Source organism: Mustela lutreola, chromosome 16, assembly GCF_030435805.1.
Source record: "Mustela lutreola isolate mMusLut2 chromosome 16, mMusLut2.pri, whole genome shotgun sequence".
NCBI lineage: Eukaryota > Metazoa > Chordata > Mammalia > Carnivora > Mustelidae > Mustela > Mustela lutreola.
Window position 1 is genome coordinate 20121541 of NC_081305.1, and position 15491 is coordinate 20137031.

The window sequence follows — 15491 nt, forward strand, 5'->3', positions numbered from 1 at the left end:
ATACATAGAGAGGTTACAGGGGGTTCACAGTAAAGACTTGACCCTGAGTCCGCTGATAGTGACCACAAGTATTTTCCATAGGAGACGGTATAGGAAGACATTATTCTGCTTCACAGGAACTCGATTTGGTTCTTTGGAATCACATCAGCATTTTCCCTCTGTTCTTAGATCTATTTAGGGTTATGGGTCTTCAATAGTAACTTGGGCAAAAATATTTGAGTTATTTATCAACTCTCCACTTTGCTTAGGCTCAGCTCTGGCCTAAGGGAGTCAAACCAGGAGCCTCGCTCACCAATGAAGCCCATCAATCATTCAATCCATCCTTGTCCCCAACCCACAGAGAAGAGCTGGAGTTGCTAAAGGGAAATTTGCTATCATTTAGGGAACAGCCAGTGCATAAATATGGTCATTCAAAAATGCATGCCTTTAAATAAGAAATTGTTTTGCAATAAAAAGAAGTAATGATTATCAGGGCAAGAACCATGAAATAGCAGATTGGAAATAAAATATGCTTTTATTAAGTCTCCATTTCTGTGTGTCAGGAAGAGAAATAAAGAACAGAATACAGAGCTAGGGGCTGAGAAAATACTGCCAAGGGTGGAGTCTAATGACTGTGAAACAAAGACCCAGCTTTGGAGAGAATTAAATATGTTGGTGAAATCAGAATGGATTTTCAAGTTCTCCACTGACCTTACACGCAACACTTCTTCATTTCCTGACTTTCAAGCTCAAGATGGACTCTTTATTTTTTTTTTCTTTCTTTTTTCTAATCTCTCTTGATTTCATTTTAAGAAGTACTTAGCCATTGTCAGGCTCAAATAAATCCTCTGATTCATTAGGATTCATTGAGATTTTATAATATGGTATTTTAAATAATACTGCAATTAACATTCTTTGTGCTCTGTGTTTTTATTCTCCGATAATCTTTCTTTTGTCTCACCTCCATGTGCTGCCTTGAAGCTATCCTAGTCAATTTCATATATATGAAATTATACACACACACACACACAGACATATGCAGTTTTGCTGGTAGGTTGTTGAGGCTGGAGTGTGACTGCTTTTATTTTGTAGGTCACTGCAATGTCATAGTCACATTGAAATCTTTAGTAAATTGTGCTTTAAGCTCAGAGAAAAGTACAAAAATGTTAATTTTCCTTCTCTCCTATCATTAAAAAACCCCTCATTTTTAGCATCTTGATGAATTTATAAATCAGGCTTTAAGGTTTTATTAAATTTCAGGTAACAGTAAATTAAAATCTCATTCACAGATGCTTCATTAATTTCATTTGTTACCAATAAATGCATCTACATTTCTTGATACATTTGAATGTGTCCTATAAATATATATTAACAATGAATTCCCAGCAAGAAATATAACACATTGTTGTGTAAAGCATATTATAATGACAAGTATTTTTAAAGTATGTGTTTAATACATAATTCAAATTATCAAAATGTGGGTGTATAAATCATAGCAGAGTTTAGAAATGAACTTTTCAAATTTGTATATGTAAATTTTTAGCAAGAATCTTCCTATTTTTCTTGTGAATGTGTGGGTTTGAATAATTACTTGATAGGCATCCACACATATTAATGGTTTCTAAGCATGTCATAATTAATCTGTCTTCCTAAATGTAGTGCGGAGATATTTTTTTCTTTAAATTGCCTTAGCGGCTGCCATGAAAATGCTCCAGCTTATGTCTACCCAATATCCTAGCCCTAGACAGAATATTCTCCTCTTGGTTCAATGAGCAGTTCAGACACTAGGTAATGTGGGTCATTATTTTTGCCTTTGTGTGATTCAGATTGAGCACTCAAGAACTCAGAATTAAGACTGAAGAATTAAAGAACCAGAAACATCTAAGCCATCTTCTCTCCCTGGATACTGTTGCTTTGAATATTTATTCTGAGGGTGTCAAAAATAAGTATCATCTGCAGGGAAGGGGGCTGACATTGGCTCTAAGTAGATGAGATGAGTTCGATCTAGTCACAGGGGATTAAATCTGAACCTCTGAGTGAGTGAGACTGACCCAACTTGAGAAGTGTCTCTGACCAGCTCAAAGTATCCTAACATGAGGAAGACAGGCTAGAGGTAGTGAGTTCCCACTACTGTTAAGTACTGATGTAAAGGCAAGGAAACTACTTGACAGGGAAGGCGGTTTCCTCTAGTTGCCCATAAAAGGTTCTTACGATTTGGTTATTTTATGATTCATTCCTGAGCCCAAAGTCTTCAGAGGGAGGACGGTAACTCTCATGGACTCTTAACAGGTCAAATAATTTTTTGGTCACCTAAGTTGGTTTTATCCTCTGTGGAATACATGTGGAGTCTGGTACCTCAAGATCTTAGACTCTTGAAGCAGAGAGCTTCCAGACATGTTTTCGGCAAAGACACATCAAGTTAAAGAAACTGGTGTTGAAGGATAGAGAGTAAAAATGATTTAATTAAAATTACAAAGTGAACAAAGGTAAAGCCTTGTTAGGGGCTGAATTTTGTCCCCAGAGATTCTTATGGTAAAGTCATAACCTTCAGCCCCTCAGAATGTCACCTTATTTGGAAACAGGGTCACTGTTTCCAAATTAGTTGGAAAATAATTAGTTAAGTTGAAGACATAATTAGTTAAGTTGAAGTCATTAGGATAGCTCCTAATCCAATATGACTGATGTCCTTTAAAAAAAAAAAAAAAAAAAAAGGAAATTATGAACACCAGGAGAATATCATGTGGAGATTGAAGGTATGTTGCCACAAGTCAGAGAATTACTAGAAACCAGGAAAGTGTCCCAGAATACATCCTTTCCTAGCATCCTGAGATGGAGCATGGCCTTGCCAAATCTTGATCAGACTTAATGGCTTGACCTCTCTTGTAGAATATATCCAGTTCCCACTCAAGTTTGGAGACAGATCAAGAACAGACTTTCTTTTCACCTACAATGATATCCTTTTTTAGTATTTGGACATCTCTTTGAAAACAACACCGTTTATTACTACTTTCCTGAGATACAAAGGTTGAAGTACATCTTTCCTTATTTTCTTGGTTCACATAGCCACTGCCTGGCTAAGGAATACGAGCTTTCCCCACTAAGAACAATTCCTGACCTGTGGGGTATATAAACAATGGTGGCTCTGCTACCTGGGTCCCTCTGGACTTTTGTTTATGTTTTGATTGATTTGCAAAACACTTCGACACTTCAGTGACCTAAACCCTTCCCATTGTCAATTCTAGAAAGTAGGCAAGGAGGCTGGTATTTCTATTTCATATTAAAAATGGCCTCACTCATAGAAATGCTAAGTGAACTGCTTATGATCACACAGTAAACTAATGACAGAGTAGGGACCAGCGTATTGGCATTTTGTGCCAAATGATTTTCATCCAGTAGATATCTGCACATGTTTCAATCTTCTCCTTTAATATTTCAAATTGTTTGTTTTCTTTGATACAGGACTCTGCAATACCTATCGTGTCTGGCTTTTGGAGAGGGTTCAATATCTTGGCCTCACTGCCTTCTGGTCTTGCTGTGTGACTCACAAGGTGAATGAAATATGATGAGAAATAACATGTGTACATGCCAGCAGAAACTGCTTTTTTTTTTTCTTAAGATTTATCTATTTTTTTTGAGAGATAGAGCACACATAAGTAGGGAGAGAGGTACATGGAAAGTGGAAGAAGACTCCCTTCTGAGCACAGAGCCTGACACAGGGCTTGATCTCACAAACCTGAGATCATGATCTGAGACAAAACCAAGAATTGGATACTCAACCAACTGAGCCACCCAGGTGCCCCTGTAAGCAGGAACTTCTAAGTCATTGTGCAGTCACAACATGCACGCTCTCTCTGGCATGAGTGGTGATATTCCGAAGAAAAACCTCTCTTAGCTTGAGTTCTGGCATAAAAATATCATGGTGCAGGCCACATCCAACACAAGAAGGTCATATCATGGCAATAATCCTTGGCTGCAAACTATTGAGATCTGTGGGTATTCCCTTAGCATAACACAATGTGAGCTACCTGATAAATATAGACTTCAAAGAAGTTGCCTTCTCTATCCTGCCTCTGGAGGGAAGAAATGGTTTTACTGTTATTTAAAAATCAATAGAGTAAAAATAGAGACTGAATGTATTAGGTAGAATTAATTTATGATGTGCTCTAATATACACAGATAGATTAAATCCCTGAGTGTGATAAGACCTAAAACCAATTGAATATCTACGATGTTTCTAATAAGCACATATTTATGCCTCATTTTCGCTAACATTCTCATGTCAACCCTGAGATGCGGTGTGGCGGAAGACAGAAAGTTTGATCAATTCTTTCCTTTCCTACACCACGCCTTCGCAATGTAACATAGCAGGTCCTCCATATGATGTAAGAGCAAGGAAGTTCTTTTTTTTTTTTTAATCACATTTCCTTCTTTTGAAAATGTGAAAATTACATCTCAAAGAGAGGAGGATGTTTATTTAAGGTTCCTTATTGAAGGTATGTGAGAGAGGCAGTATTAAGCCCCAGTATTCTCAACATCAGTCCTAGCATAACCGACTACTTCAGTAGAAAGAACTTTCTAGACAAGTGTTGGGTTTGTGTCGTCTCCCTCTCATCTTTAACAGCATTAATCAAAAGTTTGTCCATGTATAGAATGCTGAATTTCTCCTATTTTGTACAAAAATTTACTTTTCAACCTTTTTCATGATTGGTATCATCAGGGCCTAACTTATAGACCCATTTTATGATATGCAAAAAAAAAAAAGGAGCCCAGGATCTTAAACCAAAGTTGGAGCAGAAAACGCTGAGACAGGATTCGAGGGAATTCTCAGTCATAAGGACATCTGTGAAGGTAAGTGTGTACATTTGGAACTAGTCAATCAAAAACATAAAGTATAAGAGACCAGAGACAAAGGTGAAAGGTAAAAATCTAGCTGTGTTCTCTGAGGATCCAAACAGCCATCACACCTTCCCCCCCCCCCCGCCCAAACATCCTTATCTGTGGATGTGGACACAGGTCCTGACCTGGCCTGGCCAGCCAGAGGTGGGAGATGTGACATCAGCAATTCAGGGGTAAGGGAAGTGAGGAGGCTGTGGATTTGTCGTGGCAGCAATTAAAAGGTCACTAGAGAAGGAGGTGTCTTGCAACTGGCCTCACAGAAAACTACAAAATAATCCAAGAAGTGAGCACAAGCTGTAGCACCAGTCATCGCCGCAGGTTTGAGCAGGAAGATGATGAGAAGCACCTGTCCTCACATCTCAGAGAAGGGAAAAACAGTACATGTGAAAACATGAGAGAACTGTTTAAAAAAAAAAAAAAAATGCCCAGAGCAACTGCAGAAGTGGTCTGACATCAATCACTGTTGATATTTTGGTGCGTGCGGTGGCGGGGGGGCCGGGGGGCGGGAAGGGAGGGAATCAACTTAAAACTTGAACTATTTCAGGGGCACCTGGGTGGCTCAGTGGGTTAAAGCCTCTGCCTTCGGCTCGGGTCATGATCTCGGGGTCCTGGGATCGAACCCTGCATCGGGCTCTCTGCTCGGCGGAGAGTCTGCTTCCTCCTCCTCCTCTCTCTCTCTCTCTCTCTCTGCCTGCCTCTCTGCCTACAGGTGATCTCTGTCTGTCAAATAAATAAATAGTCACTTATGGTTTGTCTCCCTCCCAATCCCATCTTGTTTCATTTATTCTTCTACCCACTTAAGCCTCCATGTTGCATCACCACTTCCTCATATCAGGGAGATCATATGATAGTTGTCTTTCTCTGCTTGACTTATTTCGCTAAGCATGATACGCTCTAGTTCCATCCATGTTGTCGCAAATGGCAAGATTTCATTTCTTTTGATGGCTGCATAGTATTCCATTGTGTATATATACCACATCTTCTTGATCCATTCATCTGTTGATGATTTGGTGAGTGCTGTGAAGTGTGTAAACCTGGTGATTCACAGACCTGGGGATAAAAATATATGTATATAAAAAATATATGTTTATAAAAAATAAAAAATTAAAAAAAAAAAATAATAAAAATAAAAATAAAAAAAAATAAATAAATAAAATATTTAAAACAAAACAAAACAAAACTTGAACTATTTCAACAAGAACGAAAAGCAAACAACAGGGAATAACCTCTAGTGACCAGGAGAGAAGAAGGCAGAAATTCAGGAGAGCAATAGATAGGTCTTAGATTTAAGAACATCATGGACGAGCCCATGTGTATGCTGGCATACAGGTGGACAGGACCGCCTGTGAGGGCACGGGGTGCCAGAGGGTGGGGAAGGATGAGCTAATATTTTAACACAGTTAGGCCTGTGACCTGGTGATTATCACCACTTGTCCCTGGACCTCTTCTTGCTAAAATCACAGTTCTTTCTAGACTAGCCCCTCTGGAAGATCTGTATGATCTGATATAATGAAAAAAAAAAAAAAGGCATTTGCAGGAATCCTTCCAGCCTCCTGTGGTTTCTCATTCTAATGAAGCTCACCTACAGTCCCTAAGTAAAATCCTAATGACTGAGGCCTTTAGACTCTCTCTTTGAACATTTTAAAGCTTTGCTGAACTGTCTGAAAATTCATTATACTTTATTTGACTTCCTTTTATTGGACAGAAATGAGGAGTCCCTGATGGAATTCTGGAATCAACATATTTCAGGAACTGTGCACAGCAAAGGAGAAGAGAATCTTTAAAAAATGATGCTCTTCTGGAAGGCAGTTAAGTTTTTATACACACTTGTATGTTCACACACACACAAGCATAGGTATACACATCATATTCACGTGGGTATCACTTGTGACATGGTTATGTATTTCCAGGGAAGCCAACTTAGCACACCTTGACAATAAAACCTACTCATCTTTAAAATATCTTTAAAATAAAGCATGCATGGGAAAAGGAAAAAAAAAAACTCAAAAAGAAAGCAATTCAAAAGGGTGATAGAACAGAAAGTAGTAGTTAATTATGATTTATAAACTTATTAACTTGCTAAGCATTGTAACGAACCAAAGAACAAATTTAATTTTAAGTAACATTAAAGAAGCAAAGTTGCTTAGATGAAAACACAAACCAAGAAAATGTATTTAAAGACTAAGAAATCACATTTTTTAAGGAAATAGCCCAAATGTCACCTTTTAATTCAGCTTTCATCCATTTAACATAAACAGAACTAGAACTAATAAAGAATAATAACAACTCAACATTTCCTAGATAATTGTTATTAAGTATAATAATGTGTTTTTTCTTCCTTTGACACAACTTGGGTATTACTTGTAAAAACAAATTACCGTGGCAGTTTATAGGTTTGAATTCTAATGTTCTTTATGTACCTACTGTGTACAAATCATGGTCTACCAGTCTATATATTACATATATACAATTAAGCAGAAGAAAGCATCATATTCTCTACTTTGGAAGCAAAACAAAACACCAGTAAAATAATAAAGAAACTTTGATATTATAGAAATCACTTGCATAATATGTGATGGCAAAGATAACTTATTACATTTGATTACGTAATATCATACCTAAATTACATTATAACTTTGAACTTCCTTGTTTTGCTCACTAGCATGTGAAACCAGAAGAAAACTGTAGTAGAAAATAAGGCAGAAGTTACTTCTTTAGGCATATTCCACTTGCTAGTGATTTAGCACCTGGGAAGTGATTCTTTTTCTATCCATTCACTCCAATTTTAACGTGAATTGATGATCAGACATAAAGAGAATAAGGATGTCTCTTTATTACTTAATAGTTTTAAGGAGCTAAAAACTTTACATACCCTCACCCTTCATTTAATGAATACTTTTGGACAAAGCCCAGAGGTTTAGGCTCACTTCCTCATTTTTTGTTATTGTTGTTTGTTTGTTTATTTGTTTAATTTGAACTCCCCAGGCAGAGGTTATCTGTGACCACACTGAATCTAGCTCTTTCTTTTTCTCTGTTGTTGTTTTTGACATAATAAAATTGTACATGTGCGTACTGAGCACTTATTCTATGTCAGACACTGTGTAAAGGGTTTTATAGAGATAATCTATTTCCTCCAAAAAATAAACACACACACACACAAAAAAAAACATTCATTGATGGAGGAACTAAGTGTTAGAGACTTTAAGAAGCCTTCCTAAACTCATCAGGCTGCACTGATGTTGCTGGAAATGGATCTCAAGCAGCCTAACTCCATATTGTGTTCTTAAATCTCATTCTGGTACTGCAGGAGGACCCATTTGGTGGATGGGTGGATGGCTGCTGAATGAATCGGTTGGTTGTTTTGTCCACTGGTTTACATGTTGTTCCCAAAAGACTGGGAGCTTCTTGAAAGTACAAATGATTATCTATTAATTTATTCTAGAAGCACTGATGATCTACTACATTCTAGACACTTCTCTGACTTACCAAGCTATACGAAGGAATAAAATAGAAAAAAAAAAAATCACAACATACTGGAGTCTACTTTCTGGTGGGCAAAGAAAGACAAAAACAACTTTATAAATAGATAGTGTGCTTGGTATTATAAAGTTCTATGGAGAGAAATAACCCATGATGTGGGATAGAGAGTACTAGTGATTAGAAGGTAGAGGACCCATCATATAAATGGCCATTAGATGACTTCATAATAATAAGGTTTTACTAACTGCAGACAAAAGACCAGTTATTGCAAAGGCCATGAAGCTCTATGAACTATGAATATGAACTACGCAGGTGGGGTCAGCAGTTTAAGATGAGGAAGGGCTCCATCAGATAGAACCTGAAGGCCATTTTAAAATCTTTTATTTATGTATACAGTGCCTGATACAGTTACCATTCAACAGACTTACTTTATAATTAAAAAAAAGACTTGACCTTGACATTGACTATTGTCATTCATGGTCATTCATTGTCTCACTGATATAGAATCATCATCAGATATATGAGAGGGCTGGTAATGGATTCCTCAACCTCCACAAAACTGATTTTTAAGTTTCATAAGTAAATTCATGTTAGTATAAAAATCTATTCTTTAATGATTAATAAAATAATTAATCTTTAATCAAGATCAATAAAGTCCTAGAGAGAGATGACACTAGACCAATCATAGATGAACTAGAATATGCTCATGACTATGGTTTTTAAGAATCTGGTTATTGGGCGCCTGGGTGGCTCAGTGGGTTAAGCCGCTGCCTTCGGCTCAGGTCATGATCTCAGGGTCCTGGGATTGAGTCCCGCATCGGGCTCTCTGCTCAGCAGGGAGCCTGCTTCCTTCTCTCTCTCTCTGCCTGCCTTTCTGCCTACTTGTGATCTCTCTCTGCCAAATAAAAAAAAAAAATCTTAAAAAAAGAAGAATCTGGTTATTTATGGGTTAATTTAAAGTGTTATATGAGGAATAAAGCTTAACTTATTGACATAGGCTACTACAACATCCACAGCAAAAGGATATGTGAGGGAGAGAGAGAAGTAAAAGAAGAAAAATGATAAGAAATGATTTTCCTAAGAACAGAACCTTGACTTTGGAATGAGTCAAATCTGGGTTTAAACCCCAATCCCTCCATTTGGACATAAGATGACAGGCTGCCTACTACAGACACTCCCATCCCCTTTCGTCCTTGCTCACTTGATCTTGTCTCTATTACCCTATAAATGAGCAGGGTCTCAGGGAGACTGAGCCCACCTCAACTTCATGATCTGATTCTTTCTTGGTCTAAGGTCACACCATGATGGTTTCATGTATCTTGCCAGTTCAAATGTTTAGGTGTGTGTAGGTGTAAGAACTAGATGAATCTATAGTCAGGATCTGGAAGGGTTTCTAGAAAAGTTTTCCTTGATCTTATAGAAGAATATTCCCTTAACTTAGTCTCCAAAGAGGGTCAGCTTCATGTGCCAAGCTGCCTTATTTGGACAAGCTACAAGTTAAGGGTAGAAAAATGTGAATGTGGTGGAAACCTAGCCCACTGGGATGATGCTGAGCCCTTGAACTAAACTGTCTTGGACTTGAAACAACAATAATGTCATTAAGCCACTTTCAGATGGGTTTTTTGTTTATTGCAACTGAAAGGTGATTAAGTAATAAAATTCACAACTTATCTAGTAAATCTTATCCACCAGATACTAACCTGATTAACCATGCTAGGAGTGAGGGTACAATGGTAATAAAGTTTTAGTTTCTTAGACCTCCCATGATCAACATATATGAACTAATTCCTCATCAACAACTCTGTTTTCTCTTATCTTATGTAGGTTTTCCCAAAGGGTTTTCACCAACATACTATGTGTTTACTTTTCACATGCCATATTCCTCATTATATGGAGAACAAGGTAGTGATTTGGTTGATTTTGTTCACTCTTGTGCCTAGAACTATATCAACAATGTCATAGTCTCTACACAAATGTCTACTGGGAGAATAAATGAATGAAGGTATTAATAACCTATGGTCATACAGAACACATACACAAATAGTTACATTATAAATGAGCAAATTTAGCATTTGTATGCATTTCTGTATTATCTTTTCCTACATACTCATGTATCTTTTTTTACTTTTTAAGATTTTATTTATTTATTTAAAAAAAAGGGGGAGAGAGAGAGAGAGAGAGAGCATGCATAAGGCAGGGAAGCAGCAGGGAGAGGGCAAGGAGCCCAACATAAACCCAGGACCTTGGGATCTTGACCTGAGCTGAAGGCAAACGTTAAACCAACTGAGACACGTATTAATTAGTCTTAGAGAGTGGAAATACTATACTCATTTTATATTCTAAATTAATTCTTAAAGCCAAATCATCTTTATACATGATTTTAAGTTTTTTACATGAGTCTGTGATAGTAGGGTAACCTTCCGTCCAAAAGATGAGTCAAATTTTACTTATCTATCTGCCCATTACTGGACATCAGGTTCTTTCTACATTTTCTTCATGTTTCTTATTAATAAGATGAAAAGCATTTGTATCAAGTAATTTTTTTATTGTTTCAAATACTGTCCTGGGGGGGGGGGCACCTGGGTGGCTCAGTGGGTTAAGCCTCTGCCTTCAGCTCAGGTCATGATCTTGGGGTCTTGGGATCGAGCCCCGCATCAGGCTCTCTGATCAGCCCAGAGCCTGCTTCTCTCTCTCTGCCTGCTTATGATCTCTCTCTGTCAAATAAATAAATAAAATCTTTAAAATATATTATATATATATATTTCTTAAAGGAGTTGGAGCACCCATATTTTGGCGGTCAGTGAGACTCACATGCTTTTCCCTATGGAAAAGGTATAATGTGGAGTAACTTTACTATTTTTAGTACCATTCTCCTTCTCAAAGAATTTAACCATTTATATCAGTCTTTCCATGCCCTGCTTTCTCTCTGCCAGATCATTTAATATGAGTGTTCATACTGGGTCTTGTTATTTAAGAAAGTGACTTGCATACTAGGGTTTGGGGCTTCTCTTTGTCCCCATGTCAATGTGGGAATCACTGTTTTTTTTTTTTTTTTTTTTAAGATTTTTATTTATTTATTTATTTAACAGAAATTCCAAATAGAGAGGCAGAGAGAGAGAGAGAGAGAGAAGGGGAAGCAGGCTCCCTGCTGAGCAAAGAGCCCGATGTGGGGCCCGATCCCAGGACCCTGAGATCATGACCTGAGCCGAAGGCAGAGGCTTAACCCACTGAGCCACCCAGGCGCCCCTCACTGTGCTATTTTAAAGGGAGCACAGACTGAGTTAGTTGGCCACAGATGCAAACACCAGCTCTTAAACACACTAACTCTGTGACTTCAGGTACATTAATGAGTCGGCCTGAATCCAGCTTCCTCAGCTACAACAAAAGTAGAACAATTCATATCTCCCAGGTTGTGGTCAAGATAGAATGACAGCTAAGTGGGAAGGCACATAAAGTTCCTGGTAAACTGCAGAGATATTAGCTTTCCTTCTCTTTCTTGAACAACCTGCAGAGTATTTCTGTTTGCCATCCATTCCGGTTTCTTGTTGTCATTATGGGAGTTTCTGTCTAAGACTGTACAAAACTACACTGTCAAACTTGAGAGGGCACATGTACTGCTTTTGCCAATGAAATGTAGAAAAAGTGATTATTTTGTTTGTGAGCAAGAGCACTTTGGTCCCTCATGCTTCGCTGTACTCTAGGTCATGATGATGGTAAGATCCCACCATTAGCTTGCGGTGCAGAGTGAAGGTGACAGAGAATGGAGCTACATCTGACCTTGAAAGAACATGCAATATACGAGAGAGCAACAAACATCTATTTTTTAAGTCACTAGGGTTGAGGTACATTTATTAACACCGACTACTCTGACCACCCACCCCATGAAAAAAAAAAAAAAAAAAAAAGGACCTATTATGGTGAGGTGAGGGAAAAAGCAAGCAAACACACGAAGAGTAAACAAAAAAGCCATACTAACTTAAAACCAAAGTAAGAACAAAGCTCTTTGTGAGTTATGAAAATTATTTATAGATGCTATTTGCCCTCAAAGAGATCACAGTCCATTATTCAGCCTATGCTGTTATAAATTATCTCTTTTCCCTTCACACAAGGGAAGATGTTCTCTGACCTGGAAACATGAGGAAGATGTCAAAAAATGTCCTTCTGCCAGAAGAGTATGCAGCGAGGACGGATTTTCCTCATTGTATCCCTATCTCACTCTACATATAGCCCAAAGTGACTGGCTCACTGCACTGTCTGTTATTGTAGAAAGACAAAAAGCAATTCCATGAGCTATTTTAGTTTTCCTAATGGAAAAACTAGATGCTACAGATGAAAGAGTTATTAGAAAAATAAGTCTTAGCTTTCCTATAAAAGCACCCGAAATGTGCGGCACGTCTCGGCCAGTCCATCAGCACTGTGAAGGTGTACATTAACAGACAGGATCTCTAATCAAAATCTATCTTATATTTAAATACCTCTTTTTCCCTAGAAAGTAGTCAAAGGAGAAAGAGGAGACAGAAAAGACACTTAAGGTTGAGTGAACATGTTTCAGCCCGATTTCTGATGCACCCTCTTTGCAAAGAGAAGCCTTGTGGCTGGAAGTCAGCCAGGCCACTCACCCCACTCCATTTTCTCTCCTCCCTTTCCTGACATTAGGGCTCCTCGTCTCCATTCTCAAGTTCTGCTTTTGATCATGTGCCTCCCTGTTCCTGATCCTTGTCATTTCTTCTTCTTTTGTTCAAGCTTAATGGTGATAAAATACATGTAACATAAATTGTACTGCCTTAATTATTTTTAAAGTGTACAGATCAGTAGTGTTAAGTGTGTTAACACAGTTGTGCAACCAATCTCTAGCACCTTTTCATCTGGCAAAATGGAAACTCTCTACCCATTAAATAATGACCCCCCATTCCTTCTCTCCATTCCCTGGCGGTTGTCATGCTTCCTTCCTGTCTCTGAGACTCTGGCTACTCTTGACATGGTGCATATGTGAAATCACACAAATATTTGTCTTTCCATGACTGACTTCGCTTAGTATGATGTCCTCAAGTTCTATCTATATCACAGCAGGTATCAGAATTTCCTTCCTTTTTAAGGCTGAGTGATATTCCTCTGCGTGTGTGTGTGTGTGTGTGTGTGTGTGTGTGTACACACCACATTTGGCTTACTTATTCATCAGTTGATGGGCATTTGGTTGCTTCCATCTTTTGGCTACTGTAAATAATGCCACTATGTCTATGGAAGTGCCATTTCTTCTTACTTTGCACTTTGTGCAAAACCTCAGCACAAGATAAAATGAGTTTTCTTTTCTACCCCCAGTCGCATTTGGGCAGGAATAAAAGAGCAGAGCTGGAAGTGGAAGGAGCTGGGGCATGTGTCTTGGAGATAAAGTCTAAAACATTCTAAAGAAAATCTCAGCAATCAAGGCCCATGGTATTTCAATGTGCTCTTTTAAAATATCAAAATGAATCAAAATATCAAAATCAAAAAATCTGTGATAGACAAAGTATAAAAATTATAAGTAAAGAACGGAACAAGAGGGTGCCTGGGTGGCTCAGTGGGTTAACCCTCTGTCTTTGGCTCCGGTCATGATCTCGGAGTCCTGTGATGGAGCCCCACATCGGGCTTTCTGCTCAGCGTTCCCCCACCTGCCTCTCTGACTACTTGTGATCTCTCTCTGTCAAATAAATAAATAAATTCTTTAAAACAAAAAGGAACAAGAATGATACATCCACAAACTGTACACAGCCGTATTAGGAACAAAAGCAGAAGAAAAAATTAGTAACACCAATCCTGACTTTATTTAAAATCCTCCATTATGTTAATAATGGAAATTTGCATCATTATGTTTTAATTATGCATCAAAACATTATTTACCTTGATTACTGAGCTTTTTGGTACCTCCTTTAGATAGTGTGATACCAGTGACAAGAGCCTCACTTTCCACAGCCTAGCCCCAGCCCTGTCAAACAGATGAAACTCATGTTCTTATGTTCCCCCTTGGCTTTATTAAACCAGATCAGGCCAAGCAGTTGCTCCTTTATTACCATCTTTCTTAAATCTGAGAAACAAGCCGGGCTCCATGGTGTAAGTTATCATCAATCTGGCCCATGATCTTGTCAAATACATCATTTTTTGAAACACCCCTTTCACTGAAAACAAATTTTTCATGGCCAAATTAGTTTTGTAAATGATCAGTCGAACAGAGCCAAACAGATATTACTTGAGAATGTTAGGTATACACATGCTGGATGTGCTGGTGTGTACTGGAGTGACAGACATATTATGAGTCTGAGGTAGCTGGAGCCTGCAGTATTTTCATATTTAAGCAAGAAAGCACGATTTTCAAGGGCAATCCAACTCAGACATCCAGGGAAATGCCTCCACAATCTTGGGGAAGGGATTGCAGTAAGCTCTCTTGGAGAAGATGCACACACCTTATGAAAAGGGAAACTGGCAACAGGCATGCTGACACCGCCTAGAGAATGGTGTCACAACCAAAAGTTGAAAAGAGCTCACGTGCCACTCCGGGAAAATAAAGTTTACACTGCGTGATTTAATATCCACCTGTTAGATAGCACCCAGCTTCATGAAGAATAGAATAGGAGAAAGGTGAGTTATTATTCACAATTCTTTCATAGAAGACATACTTCCACTGACAAAAAAGCACCATTTCACTAATTTCATTTTAACTTACATAAGATCATTATTTAGAGGTGAAAGACAGGGCCAAAGCTGGCTTTCCAACAAGGTAGGAAAAAAAAAACTGAGAGTGATTAATTTGAAGGCATGGAAAAAGGCTTCTCTTTCAGCGTTGCAATGGTGAAATCCATTTCTCTGGGTGAGACAATGAAGAGGAGTTTCCTTTTATTAGATACTGGCAGACAGTGGTCTTAAAGACATCCCATTATAAAGAGCAGACAAGGTTTACTGGTTGCTCCCCATATGCCAGACCCTACATTAAGCACTTATGTGGACTATCATTTTTAACATGTATGACATCCCATGAGGTAGAAACTATAATTACCCCCATTTGACTCAAGAGGAAGTTAGGTTCAGTGAGGTTAAGTCATTTACCAAACTCACATATTTAGAAGATGATGGAGCTTGGATCAGAAGCCAGGCTGGATCAGAAG